Source organism: Antechinus flavipes, chromosome 1, assembly GCF_016432865.1.
Source record: "Antechinus flavipes isolate AdamAnt ecotype Samford, QLD, Australia chromosome 1, AdamAnt_v2, whole genome shotgun sequence".
NCBI lineage: Eukaryota > Metazoa > Chordata > Mammalia > Dasyuromorphia > Dasyuridae > Antechinus > Antechinus flavipes.
Window position 1 is genome coordinate 176,744,123 of NC_067398.1, and position 27,203 is coordinate 176,771,325.

A 27,203-nucleotide genomic window follows, 5' to 3' on the forward strand; every position below is an offset into this window, starting at 1 on the left:
GAAAGACAGGAAGTGAGATATCTTGGCCTTTTAAGCTAAAGCCTTTCCTAGGTTTCTGTTTGTCTTAAGAAATACCCATTCAGTAGGTAAGGCTGGGTAAGAAATGGGGTAAAAGATGACTTGCTTTGCCTTCATTAAAAAATTAATCTAGTAGGGGAAGATCCTCAGATTTTTTTTTTTTTACCATAACAGAAACAATTGCTGTTTGGACTTACTCTAAGTAATCAAAACCCAAAAAATAAGCAGGTGAGCCTTGAGCTGGAATCTATTTTGGGAGGGGAGAGTGATGCTACCTGATTTACAAGTCAAAGCATTATAATTTGCCTTCTGTAAAAAGAAGCATTTTTCATAGAATATAGGGATTGACCATTTCCTCATGAGTAAAATTAGTGTTTTGGAATAAGTGATTTCTAAGGCCTCTTGTAAATTTTAAACCAGCTCAACTATTTTGAACTGATAGATAAATATTTGATAATGAATTTATATGTTAGCTGGTAACATTTGCATTTTAATAGCATTCTTCAGTTGAGGCCTTTCTGAGAAGGCCAATTGATATGGTAGAGGGCTTTGAGGTTATGTCTTGACAGGCTTGGCTGAAGGCACTGGAGACATTTAAGCTAAAGAATAAAAACTTAAGAGGGGAGAGGCAGGTAGAGGGAGAAAGGTGATAGAAAATAGGTTTTTATCTTCATGTACATGAAGGCTTTTAGTACAGAAGAGAGATTACAATGGCTTTGTTTGACCTGGAGGGCAGAATTAGGAGTAATTAGAAGACTATGTAAAGACAATTTAGTCTTTTTTTCCAGAAAGACTATTCTTTTTATTCAAAAGTGGACTGCTCTGGATAGTAGTGGGCTCTCTCTCAACGGAGGCCTTACTTCAGGCAAAAAGTTGATGAAGTTTTCTGTTGTAGAGAGGACTTTTGTTCTGTTAGAGATTGGGATAGATGGCTGCTGAATTTCTGGTATTTTATGATTTAACAAACCCCAGAAACAAGGTAAGGTTGATGAGGTCTAGATTTGGGGTACCTAAATGAAATTGGGGCTTAATGGAAGTCTAATGGCAGGTTCGGGTACAGGGAGTCAAATAGAGCTCCCCTGCAACCCCTTTGGATTTGGCACAAGGATACGGGGTTAAATTAGGTCTAGTAGCATCACAAGAGTACCCTGTAAAGGAATTTACAGACCCGAAAACCTAGATTGATAAAAGAGGTTTATTATGGGGTTTGATAGTAAGGTTAAAGTCTAGTTAAGGAAATAGGTGAAGGTAAAGATAAGAGGGCACCAGAAATAGGATTCAGAGAGTCCTTGGTGCCAGGCATGGTGCTGGCATGTTTTGATCCTCTGCAAAGAGAGAACTCTAGCGTGGCTCTTTTATAATGAGATATTTAGCTAAAGGGGCCTGTGGTTGGAGTCTCAAGTTGGCTCCTCGCTGAGTTTCAGTGAGGGCTAGAATTTTCTTGATGGGGGTTGGGAAACCTGAGCAGATAATTAGAATGGGGGCTAGGACAGCCCAAGTTGGCTCAGATCCAATGGGGGCTGGGAGAGCCCAATCTCCTATTGGAATTCAAAGGGATGCTTTTGACCAGGATTTGTGAATCAAAAGTCCTAGCTTCTTGAATTGATAATACATCAGCTTAGAGGGGTTGGTAATCAGAAAGGAATAAATCAATCTGAAAGGACTAGTTTCTTAAAGGGACCACAACCCCATCAAGGTCAATGGTGAAAATATGTTGGAGGCAAGTGTTGGGAGCACTTACACATCGCTTAAGCCACATATGTAAGAGGCTGCCTATACCTTCTAATCCCAAGTCTGGCTTTGTTCATAAGGAGGTTGAGTAATTTATAATAAATTTTGTTTTTGGAAATAATTTTAAAATAACTGGAAAAAAGAAAAAGTTGGATTTATTTAAATTAGATAATGCTCATTCTTATTATTTTCACTATTTACCAGTTTCTTTACTCTTGGAATCTCAACAGTGTCTCAATCTAAGTCTCTCAATCAAGTTTGAATTCATTTGTGCACATGAAGCCACTATCTCTTGTTCCTATTCCTTTGACCCCATGTTTGAATGCTCACTTCCTCTCTCCTCACTTCCATCTCTGAGAACCTCCAACATCTTGCAAAGTTGTTTTAGAATCATATGCTTCATTAAACTTTTTGCTGATGCTCTCAGTCCTTAGCACTCCTCAATCACATTGTATATATTATCTTGTATTTACTTATCTGTGATTTATATAGAGTACTCCCAAAGATAGGGACTGTCTGACTTTTGTATTTGTATCAAGTGCCTTATTAAACATTTTCATCTCCTTTCAACACTGTACCCACTATTCCATGCTTCATTTTCACTAGGACAAGGATTGCTGAAATGATTGCTTATAATGTTAAATTTGTAAGTTAGACTTACATTTGTATCATCTTATTAATCCACAAATCTACAAATTTATATCTACAATTCACTTGGAGGTGTGTTTGGAAGTCTAGTGGAGGTAAAACAAGGATGTTTGATTGAAATCATCTGGCAAATTTAGGTGATATAAAAATATATTGGAACCATTTGGCCAATTTGTAGCAGCTTACTTGAGTTAATGAACTTTTAAAAATTGTGAATGAGAGATGGGTCAATAAAAATCTTAGGGAATTCAAAACTTCTCTTTAAAACTTGATATTAATCTGACTAAAGATTTGTTTAAGTGAAATGGGTCTGAAAAGTTTTTTCCCATACATTAAGAGTGTTCATTGTTTCAATTGCTTCTTTTAGGAAAAACAAATATTTACATAACCAAATAGTCTTTCCCCAAACCATGAATTTAAATGATTTTGAAGATTCCAACTCAACTTGAAAGATGGTACATCTGAATCTTGCATTGAAATAAGTATCTACTTAGTTCTGTCCTCACCCTCTCCATTTTAAGCAACAAATTGGTGGATAGATACCACATATCTGTGGTACTATGTGGTATTATGTGGTACCACATAAGCTTTGGCGTGACCCACTATTTGATTTATTTTGGATAATTTTGTATTTGAATAGAATACCCAACAATTGATTTAAATACATTTTTAGCAAGTGACAGAGTCATTTAAGACAAGGTGGATTCTCTTCAATGACATGAAGATAGAAGAGAGATAGAATATTGTGTAAAAGAACAGCAAATAAGCCAATTTATTTAGAAGATAGACTGTATAAAAAGGCATAATATGAAATCAGACTGGAAAGATTATTTGGGTCAAGATTGTAAATGGTTTAAATGCTAAAGAAAGGAGTTTTTAGCTCATTTTTGAGACAATAGGGAACCATTGAAATTTCTTGAAGAGGGGAATGACATGGTAGACCCTATGTGTTATATGGAAGACACTCAAGAGAGGAGAACTTGAATTCAGAGAGATCAATGAGGATGCATGAAATAGGGTAACCATATTAGTTGAAAACTGGGGATAGATATAAGAACTATCATTGGAATAGAGTTAATAAAATTTTGCAACTGTGTGGAATGATAACATTGTTGAATTATCTGAAGAGAGTATTTGTCTTTTCTTTTTGATTGTGGTGAGGAGAAAATCCATGTTACTACAATTCAGCATAATCCCCAAGCAAAAACATTTCTTTGTAGTTTGTTCTTTAAAAATATTGCAACGATTTTTATAGGTAACAAAAAATAATCTCAAAACATTTTCATTTCATTGTGGGAACTGAATTTATCTTACAATTGCCAGGATAAATGCTTAAAAGTTTTTCCAAATCAACAAGCCATTAAGAATACTCCTCTTATGAATAATAGCATTCTTTCTTTCCCTTAATTTCTTTAAGTTGCTTTATATTTCATGGGAAATTTTAGCATCAAACTAAAGGGTATTTGCAATGGAACAAAAATGAGACTTTTAGATGCCTGTCATTTTCCAGAATGCTCTGAAGGCTGATTTTTTCCCTGTGTATATCATGAGATTCAATACCTCTAAATAGAGTATTTCAAGAATCAACCTTCCTTGCAGCTATAAAACCTATACCTGTTACTGACATAACATTCAGCTTTTGTACAATTTTCTTCACTGACAACTAGCTATTATCTTTAATAAATGCAGGAGAAAGACTCAAGCAATGAAGTTTTTAAATGTATGTAGATTGATTTTTGTAGTTTTCCTTTGGGAGATATTGGTACTATTATCATGCCCATTTTACAGATGAGAAAAGTGAGACAAATAGGAGTTAAATTACTTGTCTGGAGTCTCACACAGCTGATGTGTCAGATGAGAATAGTTTGCTTCAATAGCCATGAAGGTGCTGAAGCAGGTACTGAGAAGCACTTAGAGATTAGGCAGGCATCAAAGACAAAAAGGTTATTTACCATATCCTTGAACATCACCAGTCATCTTGACTTTTGGGCTGCTACTGGATTTTGATGACTTTGGAAGAGAAAGTGGGACTGGTGACTTTGAATAAAGTTAGACAAAACACTCTTCCATGATGTCATCCATTCTCTTAGAAAACAAAAGATTAACAACAGCAATCATAGTTCTGTTTCCATGAAAATCCTACTCTATCTCATTTGTAGTAGGAAATCAATATTGATTACATAATCCTGAGCAGGGTCTTGCCAAGGTAACTTTGGTTATGGCCCACTGCCAGTTGACTTTATGTGTATTATTTTAGGACAAGCCTGCTTAAATTTGGAGAGGATCATCCCCAGAAGGGGGATATAGGTAATAAACTGCTTTGACCATAGTAGTATGGGAAGACTGTCTAAGAAGGCACAAATAAATTGTGATCTGCATCAGCGAAAAGACTACTTACCCCTGGGAAATAATGCATCCTTTTAATACTGAAGAATACATGCTGAAAGTCATTGAATCACAGACTACTGATGATGAGATTGGAGAATATTGAAAATTCAGAGAAGTTGTAGGAAATGGAAGTAAAACGTAGAAAAGAGGAAAGAAAGAAAATCTTAGTAATACATATGGTGGAAAAAGTGGCAAGTGGGAAGTCTTCATATGGATGATTTAATTTGGGGCTATAAATAGCTTTACAAATAGCACTAGAGTAATCAGTCATTATCCAGAGCATACATCTCTCTTCTTCCTCTTCTCTTTCACTTTTGAATTTCCTAAGAATTACATTGTATAAACATGCATGTTGTCTTTTTGTGTGCTGAATGATTTTTAAAATTTGATTTTATTCTTAATTTATGGAATAAAACAAGCATGTCCATTACATAGAATAGTAAAAAAAAAGGATAATTGCATATGAACTCCAAATCTATGTATAATTTACTATTCCTTTTGAATATATAGCAAAATTATCATGAAAATCTTGAGATTTGAGATGACTAACAATAGAAGTGAAGATGTGTTGGTGCTTCCATGAGGTATATTAATTTCATTCTAAGAGTGGAATGATATTTTCCCAAGACATCATCAATAGCTATGTCCATGGCAGGGCAGAATTTCAGCAGATAACAGCCATGAAGATAGAATATGGTCTCAATAAAGCATTAGTATATAGCAGCTATGAGAATAATGGCATAGAAGTGGACAGCAATTATAATAATGGGGGGCTACACAGAAAACAAAGCTGTCAGTTTTCAAGCCTCAATGGGAAAAGATATGGGGCTGGAAAGCTGCAGTAAGCAAGTTATTTAGTCAAGCCACGGAACTATATATGGGAGGTAAAGCTAAAAGATGAGACACAATTCTGGGAGAGAGAGCCCGCAAGATCCAGGCAGGACATTCAGTTCTAACTGCATAGACCAATTGGAGACAAAAGCCTCTCTCAAACTTAAACTCTAAATTTTCTGGGATTTGTTTAGAGATGGACAGTAACTATATTAATTGACTTTTCCCTTTTTATTTGTCACACTGCCTCATTTCCTCATTTAAATGCTTTGTATTTGATGTTTTTTGTCTGATCTGTTAATAAAGTTGGCATTGGAGATTTGAATCATGCTTCATACAATACATCAGTAAATTGGGCAAATTCTAGAGTGATTGTGTGCGTGTGTGTGTGTGTGTGTGTATACAAATACACATATATTTGATTTCATTAAATATAAAACACTCTCACCATGGAAATTCTTTTCATTGATTTGGAGTAACAGCTTATCATCTTAGAGAATTGCTTGATTTAAGGAGAATCTTTGGTCATACAATATCAGAGCCAAGACTTCAAGCCAAAAGAGAAATAAAGGGGATAGAGAGAAAGAGACAGAGAGACAGAGAGAGAGAGAGAGAGAGAGAGAGAGAGAGAGAGAGAGAGAGAGAGAGAGAGAGAGAGAGAGAAGAGAGAGAGAGAGAGAGAGAGAGAAAGAGAGAGAGAGAGAGAAAGTCAAAGACAGAGACAGTGTGAGAAAGACACAGACAGAGACAGAGATACAGAGATACAGAGAGAGAGCTATCTAGTCATATCCATATTTGAACAAAAAATCTTCTTACAACATATTTGAACAGTTATCATGCAGCTTCGGTGCACAGATTTCTAGTGAATGGCTGCATCTGGAGACTTTCCATGTCAATGATGATTGTTGGGAAATTTTTTCCTAAAATCCAAGTTTCCCTCTTTTAACTTTCTATCCATTTCCTCCTTCTTGTTCTGTCCTCTTGGTCCAACCAGAGTAAACCTATTCCTTCATTCACTTGACAAATCTCAAATACTTGAAGAAAGACAAATACTGTGTCTTCTCTAGGCATTTGTTTTCCCAGATTAAACATCCCAGATGTCTTCAAGGGCTCTTCAGAAAATTGAACTCAAGGTCTTTCATCATCCTGGTTTTCCTTCTCATGTTGTGTTCCACATTTACCTCCTAGAGGTCAAAGGCCACATTTTATCTCTATTTCTCCATTTGGTTTATTGTCTAATATATTCAACTATAAACTCTTCTTATTGCTAGGCACAAAGTAAATAGATTCTCAATAAATTTTCACTCAATTGAATAGTATTTATAGAGAATGATGCCATACAAGAGAACTTGCAATAATGTGCACCTACAATTCTTTTTAGTGCAGTAAGCTTTCCATCATGATAGGGAATAGCAATTTCTCTTCTTTGAACTGTGATCATTCTAAAATGATCTCTCTGTGTTGGAGCTCTAGATCTTTTAACTAATATATTTGGGGTTCAGGGTGAAGTTAAGTGCAGAAAAAAGTCATGCTTTCACTTCAGGTAGGTCTTTCTAAGTTGCATTCAAGGCATTTACTTTCATTTTTTTTTCCTGTCATAGATCAGTGAATTCGCCAGTTACTATCTTTGCATTGTCTTCCAATCTTCAAACCAAGCCTAATTAAAGAAATATATAGTTTTTATTGAGCTGCAAGAAAAAGGGACACAGGGCACAATTAAGTTTGCATCAATAATTAAAGACAAAATTATTAATGTAGCAAATATTATACATTAATAAGAAATATATTTTGTCACTAACTACAGCATAAAAGTCCCTTCTCTTAATCTATAATCTAAAAGAAGAATTAGAAAAGAAAACATATAAAGTACATTTTATATTAATTTGGTTGACAAACATTTAAAATTATATGATTACTATATTTTAAAATTTTGCAGTGTTGTTTTAAATTCTTTTCTATGGCATACATGGTTTGGAATTGATAAGCAAGGAAAAATAATAATAAATTGAATGTATACAAAGCTTTTTACCAAGGAGATAAAATTATTTATCATCTTATCCATGCTCAGCGAGGAAAGGGACTTACTCTACTGTCTTCTCAAATGAATTCCAAGACAAGGTTTGACTGCTGTATTCTGGTTCAGTGGCATGAAAGTGGTTTTCTGGGATCTGCCTTTTGATCTATGGGTGACACTCAAGCATTCATCTTATTGAATATACTTGGGACTAACAAAAAGACCATGTGTTCTTTTCTGAAATGGAAAAAGAGAGGAAAAGACATACATGTTTATTTATATATATATGTGGAGAGAGAGAGAGAAAGAGACATAAAGAGACACAGAGAAAGATAGAGACAGAGAGACAGAGAGAGAAAGACACACACACACACACACACACACAGAGAGAGAGAGAGAGAGAGAGAGAGAGAGAGCGAGAGAAAGAGAGAAGGAAAGAGAGCATGCATTTATATAGCATATGCCATGTGCCAGGCATTGTGCTAAGTGTTTCTTCTTAAAATTGTTTTACAAATATTACCTCATTTTATCCTCATAACTCTGCAATGTAGGTATTATTGTTATCCCCATTTTACAGTTAAGGAAACTGAGGCAAAGAGCAGTTAAGTGATCTATTCTCACAACTAGAAAGTGTCTGAAGCTGAATTTAAACTCATGTTTTCAACTCTTCTTGATTTCAGGCTCACCTGCAAACTCTCTTAAAGGAAAGACATAATTTACTTATTTAAACTATGATTACCAGCATCTTAATGAAACGAAAAAACTTGATCAATATTATATAGGATTGCTGGTAGTGATAGGGGTCTTAGACTTGGAAATGGAATGACCTACTTTTAAATCCTGGCTCTGATGTTGATTAGATGTGTGAATGAATACAGGTCATTCAAACTCCTTTAGATCTAATTTCCTTATCTATTAACTACAAATGTCATTTTTTCCCTAACTACCTCAAAGTTACATTGTGAGGAAAACATTTTAAAGAGAGCCATATATTTGTGAACTATTATATAATTCATGTTTTTGATTCCTGCTGTATTCATACTTATTTTACAAGATTTTTGGCTAGGCAGTGTGGGAAGTAAAGACAATGCTGGACTTGGAGCCAGGAAATCCTGGGTTCAAATCCAGTTGTAGACATTGATTAAGTGTGTGAGCATGGGTTAGTCATTTAACCTTCCTGAAATTCAGTTTTGTCATTTGTAAATTAGTGATAATAAAACAAAAAAAAATACATTATAGTAAAAAACAATAATAAAGAAAACGAAACTTAAAATATTCTACAAGGTATTATTATTTTTATTATTATCATGAATATTCCTTTAGTCATTTCATGAATCTGTGTTGCATATTCTCTGTGGTCAGGAACCATTTCATTCATTTCTTTCATGTCATTTGAAGTACTCTGCCTGCAGTTAGCAATTTTAATTGTATGTTGATTTATTGTTGACTGGCAATGAGCAATATTGGTTAGGCTTTAATTACATTGGTACCAGGCATTTCAGTTGAATAATTTTTCAGAATTTAGAGTCTTCCCACATCTTAAAAATCCCAGCTCCCTTACCAATGTCCATGTAGGATATAAGAACAGCAAGACAGAAACACAAGCCTATTTAAATCCAAGTATTCTGTGCCTTTTCTTCCTTATCCCTTATGGTTCAGCAAAATAAATTTCCACTTTGATGAGGCCAAATTTCAACATAAAGATTTAAAGTAAATGTCGGCCTTCAGCTTTTACAATGATTATTTGTTTTTGTTTTTTTTTTTCTCTATAATTCATTCATGAAACTATTAACATCCCTAAAAGGAAATGTTAGAACCAATGCTTTGGCCATGTTGAGATGTCCTTTTGCTGAGCATCAGAATGGTATCCTTTAGGGAGGGAAACCAGATTGAAAGCTCTTTATTTCTTTTTTAAAGTAGTATTTTATTTTCCCAAATACTTGCAAATATAGATTTCAATATGCATGCTTGCCAGCCTTGTGTTCCAAATTTTTCTCCCACTCTCTGTTATCTCTCCCATCCCCAAGATAGGAAGTTATCTGATATAGGTTAAATATGTTCATTTCTCTTAAACATATTTCCATATTTGTCATATTATGTAAGAAAATCAGACCAAAAGGGGAAAAACACAAGAAAGGAAAAACCCAAACAAAAAAGGTGAAAATATTATTGTTTTGATCCATATTCAATCTTCATAGTTCTTTCTCTGGATGTAGATGGCATTTTCCATGCCAAGTCTATTGGGATTTCTTTGAACTACTGCATTGTTGAGAAGAATCAAGTCCATCACAGTTGATCATCACATAATCTTGTTACCATATACAATGTTCTCTTGGTTCTGCTTTTTCACTCAGCATTAATTCATGTAAATTTTCCCAAACTTTTCTGAAATCAGACTGCTCATCATTTTTAATATAACAATAAAATTGCATTACATTTGTACGCACTAATTCATTCAGCCATTCCACAACTGATGGGCATCCATTCAGTTTCTAGTTCCTTATCACTACAAAAGAGGGAAGCTACAAACATTTTTATATAAGTGCATCCTTTTCACTCTTTTATGTCTTTTTGGGATATAGACCCAGTAGAGGCACTATTTGATCAAAGGGTATGCATAGTTTGACAGTTCTTTGAGCATAGTTCCAAATTGCTCTCTAGAATGGCTGGATCATTTCATAACTCCTACACTGCATTAGTATCCCAGTTTTCCCACATCCCCTCCAACATTTATCATCTTTTCCTGTCATTTATCCAATGACAGAGAGAAGTATAAGGTAGTACCTCAGAGTTGTCTTAAATTGCATCTCTCTAATCAATAATTATTTACAGCATTTTTTCATATGACTAGAAATGGCTTTAATTTTTTCATTTGAAAAGTGTCTTCATATTATTTGACTATTTATCAATTGGGGAATGAAATCCCTTTTTTTGTCATGTTGAAGAGGAGAGAATATTAGGTTAAAATTTAGGACTCAGGTTTGGCTTTTGGTTTTTCTATTTATTAGTTGTGTGACCATTGGGTACTCTTTCTGGTCCAGTGGAATTGGTGATCTTTAACATCTGTTCAAGTTTTCAGAGTTTATGATAATGTTTTCAAAGCAAAAATGATAATAAAAACAGCTTTCACCTGTTTGAACTCTGCTTTCACTAGAACATAGCACAATGAAAACTTAGCTGTCTGGATCAATGAATTTATTATTTCTTTTAAGGAGCTATCAACCAGCTAATTATCAAGCATTGATTAAAGACTTACTTACTATATGGCAAGCTCTATGCTAAGCAAGAAGTCCCTAATTCTGACCTTGCCCTCAAGATGCTTACCTTCCAATATGGAAGTCAATGGGCAAACAGCCATGTACATGAAGACATACTGAAGGAAGGCAGCAGGAGGTGGTATGTGCATCTTTTACACAAGGTGGGATTGAGTAGAATTTTGAAAGAAGCTAGGGAAATTAGAAGGTGTACATAAAGAGGACAGGCATTCCAGATCTGAGGAATAGTCAGGCACAGAGTCAGCAAATGGTATATCTTTAGGGAAGATTATCAAGAAATTCAATATTCTTGAACTTGGTAGAGGGGAATAAAGTATAAAAAGACCAAAAAGAAGATTGTAAAGATAAGAAGAGGTCAGGCTGTGATGGGCTTTAACTGTTAAGCAGATGACTTCATAGTTTATTCTGGAGGAAATAGGGAGCCACAAAAATTTGAGTAATAGTTCAAAGATCACTTTAATTGGTGAAGAATGGATTTCAGCAGAAAGAGATTGAGGCAGAGACTGACTGTAAGGCTGTTTCAATAATCCAGGTAGGGGTAAAGAAAGGAAGAAAAGAAGGGACCTATACAATGCCTGTAGGCTAAAAAGGGTAAAGGAAGGCAGAGGGAATATAACTTTGTGAAGTATCCCTTATCTGAAGAAGAATTTCACTTTGTTATAAGAGATTTTTTCATGTTCATAGCTATGCTTCTATTGCATTAAAATCCAATATAACTACTTTTTATAAATTATCACGATGCTTTGAAAAGGATAAAAGTAAAAATAAAAACCTATTGAAACGTACAAGAATGTAAAGGTTTGTTCATATTCCTATTTTGTTCTATATTTTATGTCTCTGCTTTACCTCAGGTTTTGTGGAACAAAATATGACTGTGCTCCAACTTGTTGACATTTCTAGATCCAAAAGCTGATAGCTCAACCTGAGGGACCTGGAAGTGCTAGAGGTGTGATCCATTGCTTCCCTGTGGGGTTGCCCTGTCGGGCAACACTATCTCTATTTTAATATTGATTCTTAGACGCAGCTATGTTCTTATTATGAAACAATCTAAAGGGCCTCAGTATTTAGGGTGGGTAGTCATCCTCCATTACATTGTAAATAGACCTAGAAGGATTTCATCTACACCATGCTCTCAAGGAAGGCTTTGTCTATGTACAGAATCAAATAGAGAGTTGACAATAATCTAGAAGATTTGATCAATACAATGATCTAATGGCTTGAGATATGTAGATATAGATATATACATACCTACACACATATAGATATAGATATAGATATCTGACTATATAGCCTAAACTAACCAGAAATGCCAACTGACCATTTATATTTAAATTCAATTTAATGAGTAAGACTCTTTACTGTGCCCAAATTTGTGCTAAGAATTCTGGGATTATAAAAGTGATACAAAGAATAATAGCCTCTCTATGAACTAAAAAATATCTAGTAAGGTAATATAATGCATATGAAACAATCAAATAAGAAGTGTTTTAAGAATTCCAAACATAGAAGATGTGAGAAGAAAGCTTAAAAGTATGGATTGAATTTGGAGACACTGATTAAAAAAAAAAAAGAAGTACTTTCAGATGAGGGTATGAACATCTGAGCAAAGGTGGAGAGTTTCAAATGTTCATTATAATATAGTTGGTTCCCTTTCAGACACAGGATAGCTTAAACTTGTCAGCCAGGGGTATGCTCATAATTATTAAATAATTAGTTCTCCAGAAGAAAAGATATACTTTAAAATCTGGATTATTAATATGTTCTCTGTTACTTTTTTAAGCCTAGACAAGCAACAAAACAATAAATAAACTCCAGTTTGTAGGTTTGCTGATTTCTGAGATTTAAATGCTCATGTTGAAAATTTTTCTAGCTAGCTAGCTCCAGTACACCCTTGATAATAGCCTTAGTAAATGCAGATCATTTTCCTGACACTACATGTAGTCACTACTTAGGAGACTGTCATATTTAGGAAGATTAGGTTTAACCCATCTGCTAAAGCAGAAAAGCAGAAAAGAACTAACATTCTAGAAGGAAACTTAGAAGTTTCGGAAATGTGCAGAAGACCTAGAGTAAGAAAGTGGTTGTACCCATGAAATTGCCAAATACCATCTGGTATAGACACTGTGGGTGGAAGTGTGAGATTAAAAATCTTTTAAGGAGAGGAGGGCAGATTTTAACCTCAAAAAAAAAAAAACCTTTAGTTCCTGTTGCATAATTTTTTAAAAAAAAATGTAGTCTACTCACAAGCCTATCTACATCATCCCTGATGAGAGTCTGGTTTGATATCATTTTTGTTCATTTTTTTCCATAGTACAAAAGCATCTCAGACAAAAAAAACACAAATAAACAAACAAACAAAACCAACAACAATCTTGAGGCAAATTCTCTAGGAACACATAATGAGTTGAATTGCTTTCAAAATAGTCTTACTTTTTACCTAAGGTAGCTTGACATATGGAGACAACACTTTTAAGATTCCTAAAGTGTATTTTTGCCCCTTTACTACCTGCTGATCTCACCTGTGATTTGTTACTTTCAAATGCATAGTATTTGGTTCAGTGTTTATATTCTCCATACTTTCAAAGATAACAAATAAGTTTTAATGATGCTATAGGGATAAATAGAAAGACACATACTTGGATGAGGGAGCTATGATAAGAAAAAGAAAAACAAACACCCCAAAGTACCTGGCTTCATTGCCAGAAACTAAAGCAGCTTGTAAATGTATGTGACTATATATACAATGAGTGGAGGATTTGCAGGTCTAGAAGTGTCTTGCCAAGCTAAGGTATATATTAACATTGACATGAAATACTTTTTAATACTATGTAGTAGCTCCAGCTTAAATAGGAACCCAATAACTATTTTGTGAGAGGTTAATTTTATAAGAAAGGACATTACAAACAGTTTGTATTTGCTTTTCTGGAGTTGTTCATGGTACAGGCACTCTGTCACCTGAGGTCAGTGACCCTGTGTACAGAAAGAATGTACCTTATGCTAAAGGATGGAGGACAGTGACTTGATTCTTCCTTTGGCTATCTGGGTCTGCACAAATGAAAGTATAAATTTGACTTTGTGGAAGTATTTGGGGTCTAGTTTGGAACATCAGTTTTGATGTTTAAGCTTTGTTTAACTTGGCACTGGGCAAAGGATATGTGCAAAGGCACACATCAGCATCCCAAATTAGCCTTAATAATGCCCCAGTAACTGGGTAGAATGGACCTCCTGTCTGGTACATTCTCAGACACTTGTAACATAACCATTGTTAAAGACCTGAAATTCATTTTAGGATAGAGACAAAGAATATCATAAAAAATGTAGAATATTAATAGCAACTCATTGAAAACATATTGGCACAAGTTACCCAAAGCAGTTTCCTGTGTCCCATTGTGTTGAGGAATGCCATTTCTCAGCATATTTGTTTCTGGAGATGATCATCGCCTTGGTCCTTGATGGCTATATTTGGAATTAAGAGTCTGCGACATTTGTCTCCTTTCCTTTGTCTGACTGTGACAAAGCCTAGTTTGGAAGACTATACCTTGCCTTCCTGCTGGCAGGCTTAATGAGAAGGGCAACAAAATTCTTTTGAAAGTTTCATCATTTTATCTTTAGAGAGGATCATCTCACAGTCTTGTCTTCTATTTGCTGGCCAATCTGGCCCCGATCCAGGGAGAAGGTAGCTACTTAACCCTCATATACCTTTCTCACAATTTGTTGATGCTTCAATTCCATTCACAGATATATGGTTTTTCTTTCCACAAAAAGCAAGATGGCACATACCCTTGAAGGAGATAACATGTTGGCCTAAATGCCATCTTGATATATAACTGACTGACTCATTCACTGCTAAGGATAGCAAAGTGTGCAGGAAAAGGTATGTATTCTTTCAAGAAGGGGGGGGGGGGATTAAGGATAAAGAATAGCCACGAAAAGAGGTCTCTGAACATAGAATTTGTCTGTTTTCCTATCTTGTTCACCCCTTCTCAGGGAGGGATTTTGGTGATATCTTTTGAACCTGTCAAGCTCGTTATGCGTGGATCTCAACATACAGACACAATTTAAAAGGTCAAAAAAAAAACAATGCACATTAAAAGCTATTCTGAAGAAATAAAAGGATGGTATCAAGTTTGTTAAAGACACCTCAAACTTTTAAATAATATAGGTACCACTCTTTGACCCCACAAAGATGTAGTATCACCTGACTATGTATTCTGAGATATTAAATTGGAAAATCAAATTTTTATTTGATGATGGACATGCTTTTTATTTTTCTACAAGTGGTAAAAAACACAATTCACTCAAAGATTATGGAACTAGGAAAGTCTGTTTTTCATCCTTAGAGTCTTTTAAAGACTCTCCTGAGTGAAAATCTGACCTGAACGAAACTGACTTTGCTATTTCTAGACATTGTTTAGTTTTCTTAAATTATTACATTTCTGGCACCTGTTTAGGTGTGTGGTGGGAGAATTGCTGACCCTACCTAGACATAAGTGACATGAATGCACACAAATGCAGTGCTGGCTCTCTTTAACAACCTTTATTGAGTGCCTACTAGGAGTGGGGCATTGCATGGAGAATAGGGAAAGAAAGTGTGTGGATTTAAATTGGTACAGCATCCAGAGAGTATGCTAGTCTCAGGCTTTCAAGGTCACATTAACATAAACATTTATATAGCACCTATTATGAGTAAATAAATGACTGTACTAAGTGGTTTATAATCTTGTTTGGAACTCATGATAACCAAAGGAGATAAATATTTTTATTATCTCTATTTTACAATTGAGGAAAGTAAGGCATACTGAGATTAAGTGATTTGCCTAGGGTTACACAGTAAGTAAATATCTGAGCCTGAATTTGAATTCAGGTCTTCTTGACTCCAGATAAGAGCTTTGTCTACTGAATATAGGAGTGGCTGAGCTAGTAGTAACAAGACAACTAGTCTGAATTTATTGTTTGTTCATATTATCATCTATCTGAAAGCAAGCACCTAAAAGCCCAATATCTTGTAATCAACTTAACCCTTAAGGACAGATTTAGTTGACATAAGGACAGGTACCCAGCCAGCCAGTTGCATCTTCAATATGGTTTACACTTGGTAAATAAATACATACCTGAATGTTTTCTGGATCTCACATGTAGAATTTTCTTTCTTGTGAAGGTATAGTGCCTGATTTATTCAGAGAAATGGCTTTTGTTTGTATATTGTATTCCAAAAGTCTTATATAGTGTCTGGCACACAGTAAATACTTAAAAGTTTAAAAAATAAAATTCTGTATTATTTTCTCTTTACACACTATACTATGATATTAGCTACAATGTTGATACTAGGCACAGAGCAGAAGATAATTTTTTAGGCGTCAGTAATAAATTCTGGGTGCCTTAAAAATAATAAAATTAAAATGCAATTTCATCAAACATTAATAAAAATGAATTCATTAGTATGTCAATTTAAATTGCTCTAAATGAACATAGCTTGTGTGTGTGTGTGTGTGTGTGTGTGTGTGTATGTGTGTGTGTGTGTGAGAAAAAGAGAGAGAGAGAGAGACAGAGAGACATAGAGACTGATAGAAAGACAGAGACAGAGAAAGAGAGAAAGACAGAGACAGAGAGAGAAGATGCAGAAAAAGAGAGAGACACACAGAGAGAGACAGAGACAGAGAGAAGATAGAGAAAGAGAAAGAGAGAGAGAGAGAGAGAGAGAGAGAGAGAGAGAGAGAGAGAGAGAGAGAATAAGAAAATATGGCAGCCCAAGACAGAGCACCAAGTTACAATTAAGTTCTATAAAGGCATGTTAATTGGTGGGAAAACTATCAATGAGATTATTTATTCATTTGTTCATTCACCTGAAACTGAAGTTTTGACAGTGGGGAGTTTTTTGTAACAATTGAAATTGTTATTGAAATTATAATAATTTAAATAAGATTTTTTTTGAAACCCATAATTACATTTATATTCTGTATTCTTGAAACTTGAGTGTTTTTTTCTCAAACAAAATTATATTGATGTTTGTTTGTCATTTTTTTATTGATCTGTACTAATCTCATGAAACTTTTATAAATGTAGATTTTAGTGCAATTCTGTAAAAGTTTGTGATAATTACTCCCTTCCCCCAATATAAGTGAAATTAAGGTCATGATTCCATAGAAATTGCAATGTAAAACAGGGAAGAAATTGGTAAAAATTTTAAACATTGATGTACTGTTTTAAATATTTACTGCATCTATAAGTTTCACTGTGATTGGAAAATACAACCCCATTTGTTAGTAAATCAAGCTTATAAAAATGGTAATCATGAAGTGGCTAGTTGCAAAAACAAGAGGATAAGGATTAAGAGTGTAACTGAGATTTCTTTTATGATAAATTATCTAGCTCCTGGCTACCATGTATGAGCTCTATTAACTGCCTATAAATTGTTCATCATAAAATCTAGTTCATTCTTGTTAATTAGGCCAGGGCTTTTATACAGATTTTTTTTCTTTCTTTCTGTAACAGCCAACTCTGTCAGGAGAATAGTTACACCAGAATATCCAGGAAAAAAAAAAAGGAACCATTGCCACTCTTTCTTCTATAACAGCTGTTAGTCACCTTGTTTTCTTCTTCTTCTTTTTTTTCTCTTACAAACTTGCTATCAGTCATAGTTTAGGTTCAATTGAAGCCAGAGAAGAAGGCTAAATACAGCCAAACTATATCTTCCCACTTCAACATCTCTCAATTTAAAAGAATTACCCAGTAAAAGGAAATACAGATACACATACACACACACACACACACACACACACACACACACACACACACGAATGAAAATGTTCATTAAAGGCAATTAAATCTATACAAGTTCAAGATGGAAAGATCAACACAGCTTTTTTTCTTCCGACATTGAACATGACTGCATTTTTTTTTTTTGTTCATGCTTTATGAAATGGCACCTTCAAATCTATTGATATATGAAGGTACCCAGACTTCATTGCTGACTTCTGAAAAATATTCTCTAGCTTTCAGTGGCTTCTATGAACTGGTCAAAATGTTTACATTGCATTTAGCAATGCAAAATATTGCTAACTGACTCTCTTGATACTATTTACAGTGAATCCATAATCGGGTATCAGGTTTCATACTTCCCTAGTTTCCTCTGAATTTTCTGAAGAGAAGACATATTCTGTCCCAATTCTGGACTCCAAAGCAGTTGTGACTACAGGAAATCCCAATAGTCAGTGCCACGGGCTGAGTCTAGCCTTGTGATTGTTCCCATGAGATGTAGTTAGGAAGCCTCCCTGACAGAGGCCAGAGGCAAGAAATACGGAAAAGACTTCAGAACCCAAATGTTTTCATACACACACACACACACACACACACACACACACACACACACACTTCACATTTTAAATCCATTTAATGAGGAATTAAGAATGGTCGGTAATACTGTTTTATCTGGAAACCTCAAATAATAGAAGTTGGGGTGGGGAAAAAGGGGGAATAGTAATTCCACTTGAAGAAAAGGGTCCTAATATAGTAAAAACCACTGTGTGATATTGTCACATGGAAATATCCAGTTAAGTTCAACAAATATTTATGAAGTATCTATGGTGTGCAAGACTGTGCTATGTAATTGGAATACAGAGTCCCTAACTTCAAGACCTTCTCAGTCTTGGAAAGGAGAAGAAGGAAAAATGTATACAAATAAGCAGAATAGTTAGAATATGAAAAGAGTTAAAGGAGAGAGCCAAAGTGCTCCCAGAAAAGGTAAGGAAGGAAAGATCACTTTCACTGAGAATGTCACAGAAGGCTTAGTAGAGTGAGTCATCTTAATCTTGAAGGAAGAGAAGAATTTTCCAATGAGGACAAGGGCATGGATTGGGTCTGGGAGAAGAGAAAAAAAAAACTGTATGCAGGCAGAAGCAGGGCAAAGAATAGGGAAGTAGTGTAACTTGAGTTGAATATAAGGCATATAAGAGGGAAATAATGTGAAATATAGTTCAAGTCAAGAAAAAATAAGCATTAATTAAGAATTTACTAAACTCTGGACAGAATGGGAAACAAGATTAAAGCAAGATTAGTTCCTGTCCTCAAGAAGCTTGTTTTCTTAAAACTCTTTTGGCATTCATATCTGGTGGTATTGTTATGTCAAAGGATATGCATGAATTTATAGCCCTTTAGGCATAGGTTATATCTTTTGATCATTACCAATTGGGGCATGATTTATTTTTTATAAATTTGGCTCATTTTCTTCTATGTTTGAGAAGTGGAACTTATCAGAGAAACTTGCTTCAAAATTCTTTTTACAATTACTATTGCTAATTGTATTATCCCCAATTTATTCTTCTTTTGCTCCCTTTATTCTGTCTGCCCTCAAAAGTGTTTTGCTACTGACCACTCCCTTTCTCAATATGCTCTCTTTTTTATTATCCTCCTCCATCTGGTATCCCATTTATCTCCTGTGTTCCTACAGGATAAGACTGATTTCTATACCCATATTGAGTGTTTATGTTATTTCCTCTTCAAGCCAATTGGAATGACAGTAAGGTTCATTCACTCCCCTTCTCCTCTTCTTAACCTCTACTATAAAGCTTTTCTTGACTCTTTTTATGGCAGATAATTTACACCATTCTAACAAGCTTATTTTTTAATGAAAGAAAGAATGTATAATAATCAGAGCATATAAGATAAGAAAAAGTAGGATGAAGTCAGAGTGTGGAGGTCCTTAGTTGACAGGCTAAAGAGTTTGCATTTTTTTCCCCTAGAGTAAAGGGGAGCACCAAGAAAGCTTGAAGGAAGATGTAATCAGACCTGTGGGAAGAATGGATTGCAGAGGAAAGATATTATACTCAGAGAAAATACTTAGGAGTCGATTGCCTCCAGTTATATACTTCTAAGTGATATACTTCTAAGAAATTACATTCTAGGGAATGAAAAAGCATTTGTTTATTGTGTGCAAAGCTTCGTGATATGGATACAAGTAGAAAAACCAAGATAGTTCTTGCTCTCAAGAAGCTTACATTTTAAGTAACAGGACAGAAAACACACATAAGAAATTTCATTTCAGCCACAAATCATATGGAAAGGTCTTATTGTTGAGATTCAAAAGGAGACCCCAAAGTCTGGGGTCACAGATTGGTGTCTTGTAGGCTTGAATCCATCTTCAAACCAAGGGACAAAATTTATTGTAATTGTAACACCAATTGAAGTGGGCTAAGTTCCAAAAAAGTTTAGCAAAGAACCAGGAGAAAGATGATAAATTTATAGAACAAAGTTAGAGAGACTAAAGCTTCATGTTACTTATTTGTTAATTTTATGGTAAGGTAGGTCTGAGATGTGGTCTATTCATTATTGTCTCAGGAACTTGGTTATCACTGACCAGCAGATTATCTATTTCACAGTCAGCAATGTTTGTAGGACTGTCCTAAGGTCAAAAGACTGTAGAATGATTGATAGATTGTTAAAACAATAGCACTCTAATATCAAAGGACTTTAAAATTACTGCTATATCTTCTCTACCATCTAGGGGAAGACATATATAACTGTCATTGATAGACATATTGTAAGAACAATGGTATTCAAAGGTCAGGGGACCTCAAGATCAGTGCTATATTTCCCCTAGAAGTTGTACCCCATCATTAGAATATCAGAACATCATTGTCCTCTGGATATAGTCACAAAGTATATGTTAATGTATTTTCTTTAAGTCCATTGCTTTTGATAAGCATGTATTGTTTTTTTAGAGTTTAGTGAAAATAAAGATGTATTTTCTTTTTGTTATTTTTTTATATTTTCATAATTTTTTTTTCAAAACATAAGCGTAGATGATTTTCAACATTCACCCTTACAAAAGCTTGTGTTTCAAATTTTTTTCTCCCTTCTTTCCCTCTATCTCCAACCTGGATGGCAAGTTATCAAATATATGTTAAATGTATACAATTCTTCTATACATATTTTCACAATCATCATGCTGCACTTGAAAATCAGATCAAAAAGATAAAAAAATGAGAAAGAAAACAAAATACAAGCAAATAGTACAAAAAAATGAAAATACTGTATCATGATCCACATTCAGTCCCCACAGTCCTCTCTCTGCGTTCAGATGGCTTTCTCCAAAACAAGTTATTAGAATTGCCCTGAATCACCTCACTAGTAAAAAGAGCCATGTCTATCATAATTGATCATCATATCATCTTGTTGCTGTGTACAAACGTGCTCTTGGTCCTACTCACTTCACTTACCATCAGTTCATGTAAGTCTCTTCAGGCCTTTCTGAAATCATCTTGCTGATTGTTTCTTAGACTCTGTGTATTTTTTTTTTTTTTACATGAGACTTTTCTTTATGTATAGCTGTCTTTACAAATAAGGGCTGATTCTAAGATGTACTTATATTTCTATTATCAACAAATATTTACAAAATATTGTCAATTGTTTAACAGCTTATTAGTTTATTTTTGTTATCATTGCCTATCAGAAAAAGTCAGCTTAACTTTCTACAGCATATTTGAATTGTGTTTTTCATGAAGAAATCTGAATTCTTCAGATATTTTCAGTATTTATAGAAAATGAAGCTGTCACTATCATGGTACAAAAGATCAATTCAACCAAGCAATATTTATAGGAATAGGGACTGCACTTGTGATTTCACTAATACATGGAATTTCTATATGAGAAAACTTCCTTTACTAATACAAGTAAGCGGTCTTCTTTGCAATTTATAGTTTCAGTGAGCATTTCCAAGCACTAACAGGCAAAGTAAGTGACTTTCCCAGAATCACTAAGTCATATTACCATAGATTTAGAGGTGGAAGGGACCTCTGAAGGGACCTCAAATTCCAACTCTTTCATTTTATAGATGAGAACACTCAGGCCTAGACAAGTTAAGTGACTTAACAGGGTCATACACGTATAATGTGCCAAAGGCTAGAATCAGCTGGTGACTCTGTGTATTTTTAATGTTGAATTTAGGATTGAATGAATTATACTATTTTTCTAGCTTTTAATAGTTGCTAAAAGTTTAATAAAATGTTTCATTTCAAAGCTATCTTCGACATATGGGTTTTGATTCTTCTATTGCACTCTCGACCCAAATTTTACTTCTGTCTCTCCTTCCATATTTTCTAACATAGATGAATTTAGAATGTCCTATCTTGTACCCAAGTCACACTTCCCACACAGAATGACTGGGTCAGTACAGCTATACCTATTTTAAGTTAAGGAGTCAATGTCTTCCTTCACGCAAATAGGGTAATATTTAGTGTATTACAGGGACTCAATTTGATGATTTCTGACAAGAGGCTTTAAATGCATTCTCTTGCATGATGAGCAGAAGTAATGCCTGAAGAGGGTATATTTTGTCTCCTTAAGTGCCTTAGGCTTAGAAAGCATCACCCCCAATATGTTTATGTTGTTGTATCTGATAATACAGAGAGGCCCCTAGAATTCTTTGTATCTAATCAGTAACTATAATTTAAGTTGTAGGTGTCTAGTAGTAATTATCAGCTAACCTCTAAAATATTTTTCTTATGCCAGAAAATTAAAAAAGCAAGAAAGAACTTATAGATATGTTGTATATTTTATGAAATTTTAATTAAAAAATAATAAAGTTAGCCTCTACGCATTCACTTTTAATCATCTATATTACCCTCATCAACCACCTAATGACAACAAGTAGTTAATGTATATGTAGATGGACTCTGATCCCAATTATGTTTTAAAGAGGTAGATAGAACATTGGAATTTCCAGGTGGAAATAAATTATGATTAGGTCTGTGTTCTAGCATCAACCTCCTAGTACAATTCTTTAATAATTATGGACAAGTGTGTGGAAGTAGAGTGATTCAGAATATAATCACTACATAAAAGAGGGAAGAGACAGGAAGAGAGAGACAGGCAGAAACAGATAGACAGAGACAGAGTGATGAAAGAGAGACACAGAGAGAAACCACAGAGACAGAGAAAGACAGAAAGAGAGAGAGAGACAAAGAGAGAGACAGAGAAACAGAGACAGTGATGAGAGAGAGAGACAGAATGATGAGAGAGAGAGAGAGAGAGAGAGAGAGAGAGAGAAAATGAGAGAGCGAGAAAGAGAGAGAGAGAGAGAATGAAAGAGAGAGAAAGAGAAAGAGAGAGAGAGAGAGAAGAGAGAGAGAGAGATAAAGAGAGAGAGAGAGAGAGAGAAAGAGAGAGAAAGAAAAGAGAGAGAGAGAGAGAGATAAAGAGAGAGAAAGAGAGAGAGAGAGAGAGAGAGAGAGAGAGAGAAAGAGAGAGAACAGAAAGAGACAGAGATAGACATTGACTGGCTATTTAAACATTAAAAAGATATAATATATAACACCAAATGACCTTAGAGATAAAATTAGGTAATATATATGCCTTGCAAAGTGTTTTGCAAAACATAAGACTTCTTACAAATCTACATTATATATAGTTATCATCTCTGTTAATATCTAAAATTAGAGATATACATCTTCTATGTTCTGTGATAGTGTGATATTAAAATTACAGAAGCTATTCACAGAGAGCCTAACAAGTAACTATAATAAAGGTGGTGCTAAGCAAACAAACAAATAAAAACACCCATAAATGACTGTAGAAGCAATCCTGGCAGAAATATTGTCAAATGGACTATACTTTTTCTACCCAATAGAATTTACCAATTTCAAGGGACTCTTTTAATGTTTTACTACTAAAATCCAGTACAAGAAACATTTATGAAGCATCTACCATGTTCCAGGCATTGTGCTAAGAGCTAGGGATAAAATTAATTAAAAAAAGAAAAATAGTTTCTTTCCTCAAGGAGTTTATAATCTAATTAAGGAAGAAAACACATAAAAGGAGGCAGGAAAATGGGGTGATAGACCAATCACATCAGGCATCTTGTTCCCTAGAGTTGAGCAAAACAATAGAGATAGAGTGGAATGAGCCTGAAAGTCCAGTTGCTTCCCTCTCTAAAGGAAGGCATTGGGAGGAGTCTAGTATGCTACCCTCCAGTCCTCCAATCAGAAGGCAGGATTAATTCTTGCCCCCAAATGATTTGTTCTGGAGGAATGGGCTGTGATATAGCCTAATTTTTAGGTGCAGAGGATTATTTGAGTGGAAACCAGTTTTCTAAATAGTTAATTTGTTAGTGAATCCTTTCATGTTTTAATGACTTTTATTTCACTATATAACCTGATAGGTAAGCAGTATGGAAAAGTAAGTAGAGAGAGTTTTGGAGGCAGGAAGGGATCAAATATTACTTCTGATAAATGCTATCAAGTCACCCATTCTGTTATAGTAAGAGACAATTTTTCTCATTGAAAGCTCCCTACATCAATATACAACAGTCTATGTAGACCAATACATCACGCACGCACAAACTTTGGGATCTAAAATAATGAATACTTGGACAATAACACTCCCATTTATAACTTCACAGCAAATTAGACTTAATCTGTTTTACCAAATTCCCATACCTACTTTAATTCCTTTAGAAAAAAATGTGGTCAACTGAAAAGCAATAAAACATTTCTTGTTTAATTATCTTTTCAGTTTTTGTTGCCTGTTATTTCTTATTTCTCCTAGTCAGTACCCGGTAATCTGCACCTAATATTCTTACTTTAAAAATATCCCATGATACTAGATTGTTATAAGGAATATTAATTATATTGAATAAGTATCTAACAGAGAGAGTTTCAAAAGGGGAAAAATTGATTTTATCTCTATGCTTTTTTTTTTTTAATGTTCTAAGTCTATCTCTAGAGGCTATATTTTCAATATGTACTTCCTGCATCATGATAGCCTTGGTGTGGTTTCTCCTTTTATCAGTACAACATTTGGTTTGTCCATCTGTTAGCTTTCATTCCTGATACATGACTGCTCCACCGCCTCTTCTGGTTGTGCGTGTCCTTGACAATGTCTTTTATGCCATTCCTTGTGTGCAAGTTATTGTTGGAAATATGCTGAAACCTGTTTCCACCCACCATACATCTTCTCATTGCACTTTGGGTCACAATTGTGATTCTTTCTGAGATCATGGCATTCCATGATTCACAGCCAACATAACATCATTTGGAAAATACAGTGTTAAAAAGATAGGTTTTTAGAGCAGCACACAGCTTGGGAATGAAAATGCTAAGTATTTTATCAAAAGGGAACTAGCCCAATCTTCCATTCAATTTTGGGCCCCATTCAACAATGGGATATATTGTTCTTATATTGAAGATCATTTATAATGAATTTAAAAAATATAAAAGTAAAGATCATTAGATAGACAATGGATTTAGAGCTGAAACAGAATTTAGAGGCCATTGAGACCAATTTTCTAATGTTTTCATTTAAGCTGTAGTTTAGAGAGGTTTGTGATTTGCTCCAAGTATCTCAGGTAGTAAATGATACCACCAAGATTCAGAACCACGTCCTATGATCCCAACAAGAGATCCAGTACTCTTTCCATTTTATCAAGCTGCTTTGTGTCTACTTTGTTTCTCTGTATAATAATAAAACTCCCTCTTTCTTAAAACTCACAGAACACAAACAATATTGCATAGTAATCCAACAAAGTAAATTATATTTCCAATCATTTATACGAATGAATTTTAATACAAAAATGTAAAAAAGATACCCCAACAACTTTCAGTCTTTTAAAACTCTATCACCATCCTTTTTATTAAAAAAAAAATTAAAACTTTTTTTTTCTTGCTAAGGGCAGCCAGATATTTTGAAATTATGGCATTCTATTTTTTAAAATTTTCAATAGCATTTTATTTTTCAATAAATATAAAGATAGTTTTCTACATTCATTTTTGTAAGTCTTTGTGTTCCAAATTTTTCTCCTTCCCTCTCATCTTTCCCTGTCCCTAAGATAGGAAGTTATCTGATATAGGTTAAATATGTGGAATTCTTTTAAACATATTTCCATATTTGTCATGTTGTACAAGAAAATCAGACCAAAAAGGAAAAAAAAAAAAAAAACCACGAGAAAGAAAACAACAAACAAAAAAGTGAAAATATTATACTTTATTCCATATTAGTTTAATCCATAGTTATTTCTCTGCATGACATTTTCCATCCCAAATCTATTGGAACTACCTTGAATTACTGTAGTGTTGAGAAGAATGAATTCCATTATAGTTGATCATCACACAATCTTGTTACTGTGTACAATGTTCTCTTGGTTCTGCTTGTTTCACTCAGCATTATAATGCTCATGTAAGTTTTTCCAGGCTTTTCGGAAATCAACTTGCTTATCATTTCTTATAGAACAATAATATTCCATTACATTCATATGCCATAACTTATTCAATTAATGAGCATACACTCAGTTTTCAATTCCTTGTCACTACAGAAGGAGCTGCTACAAACATTTTTACACTTTTTCCTCTTTTATGATCTCTTTGGGATGTAGACCCAGTAGTACAGACCAGCATCTTTTTTTTTTTTTTAAATCCATTCATATCCTTTTGTTTTTAATGGTTGTTACTGTGCAGTTTTTCTTCTAGGCGAGGTTGCTGTCTTTGAAAGACCAGTGGTTGAGTCTAAATTCAGTAGTTCCTCTATCATAACTGATGATAAAAGATCATCATAGAAACAACAGAAAGATCTGGTCAATTTCAAAGCTATTTACTCAAATCAATTTGTTCCAGTTTTAGCTACAAATACTGTTGAGGATTTTTGCCTTAGTTCTATGGTTCACATCCAGGCTTATTTTCCCCTCAATTGCTTTTTTGATATTCTGTTAGAAATGTCTTTTCTTTTTCATATATTTTTTACATAAGCTTGTTTCCTTCACAAATTTTGCCTTTGGCTTCCACATCTCTCAATTTGGCAAAATGGAATAAACATGGAATAAAAACAGAAATTTAAAAATGGAGTAAATGTGCATGTACTGTCTAATGCTATTTGAGTTCTTTCTGTCTTCTCATTGTAGTTATATGTTAGTTAAAACTCTCTAAAACATGGATGTAATAAATCAGTAAATGATCATTTGTTAACATTAGCTATGTTCCAGGCACACTGCTAAGTATTGGGGATACAAAGAAAGACAAAAGCATGGTTGATAATTTCACATTTTAATGGGGGGAGAAAATATGCAAACAACTCAGTATATACAAGATAGATTTAGTGTAAATTAAATTTACAGGGAAAACACTAGTAGTCAGGGATAGGAGGAAAAAGAATACTGGAAAAGGCTTCTTGTACAAGACTGCATCTTGAAGAAAGCCAGGATGTGGAAGTAAGTAGGGCAAACATTTTAATCATAGCAGCCAATGCAGAGGCACAGAAATGGGAGATGGAATATTGTGTGCGAAGAAGAACAAGTAAGCCAGTATAATTGGATCATA

The 27,203-nt window shown here is 34.3% G+C and overlaps 1 long non-coding RNA gene across 2 annotated transcripts in view; it reads left to right on the forward strand.

The window, feature by feature from the left end:
• Window positions 1–27,203, forward strand: part of LOC127559576 (uncharacterized) — a 191,200-nt gene that overhangs the window by 144,960 nt on the left and 19,037 nt on the right. The gene's annotated exons all lie outside the window — the stretch shown is intronic.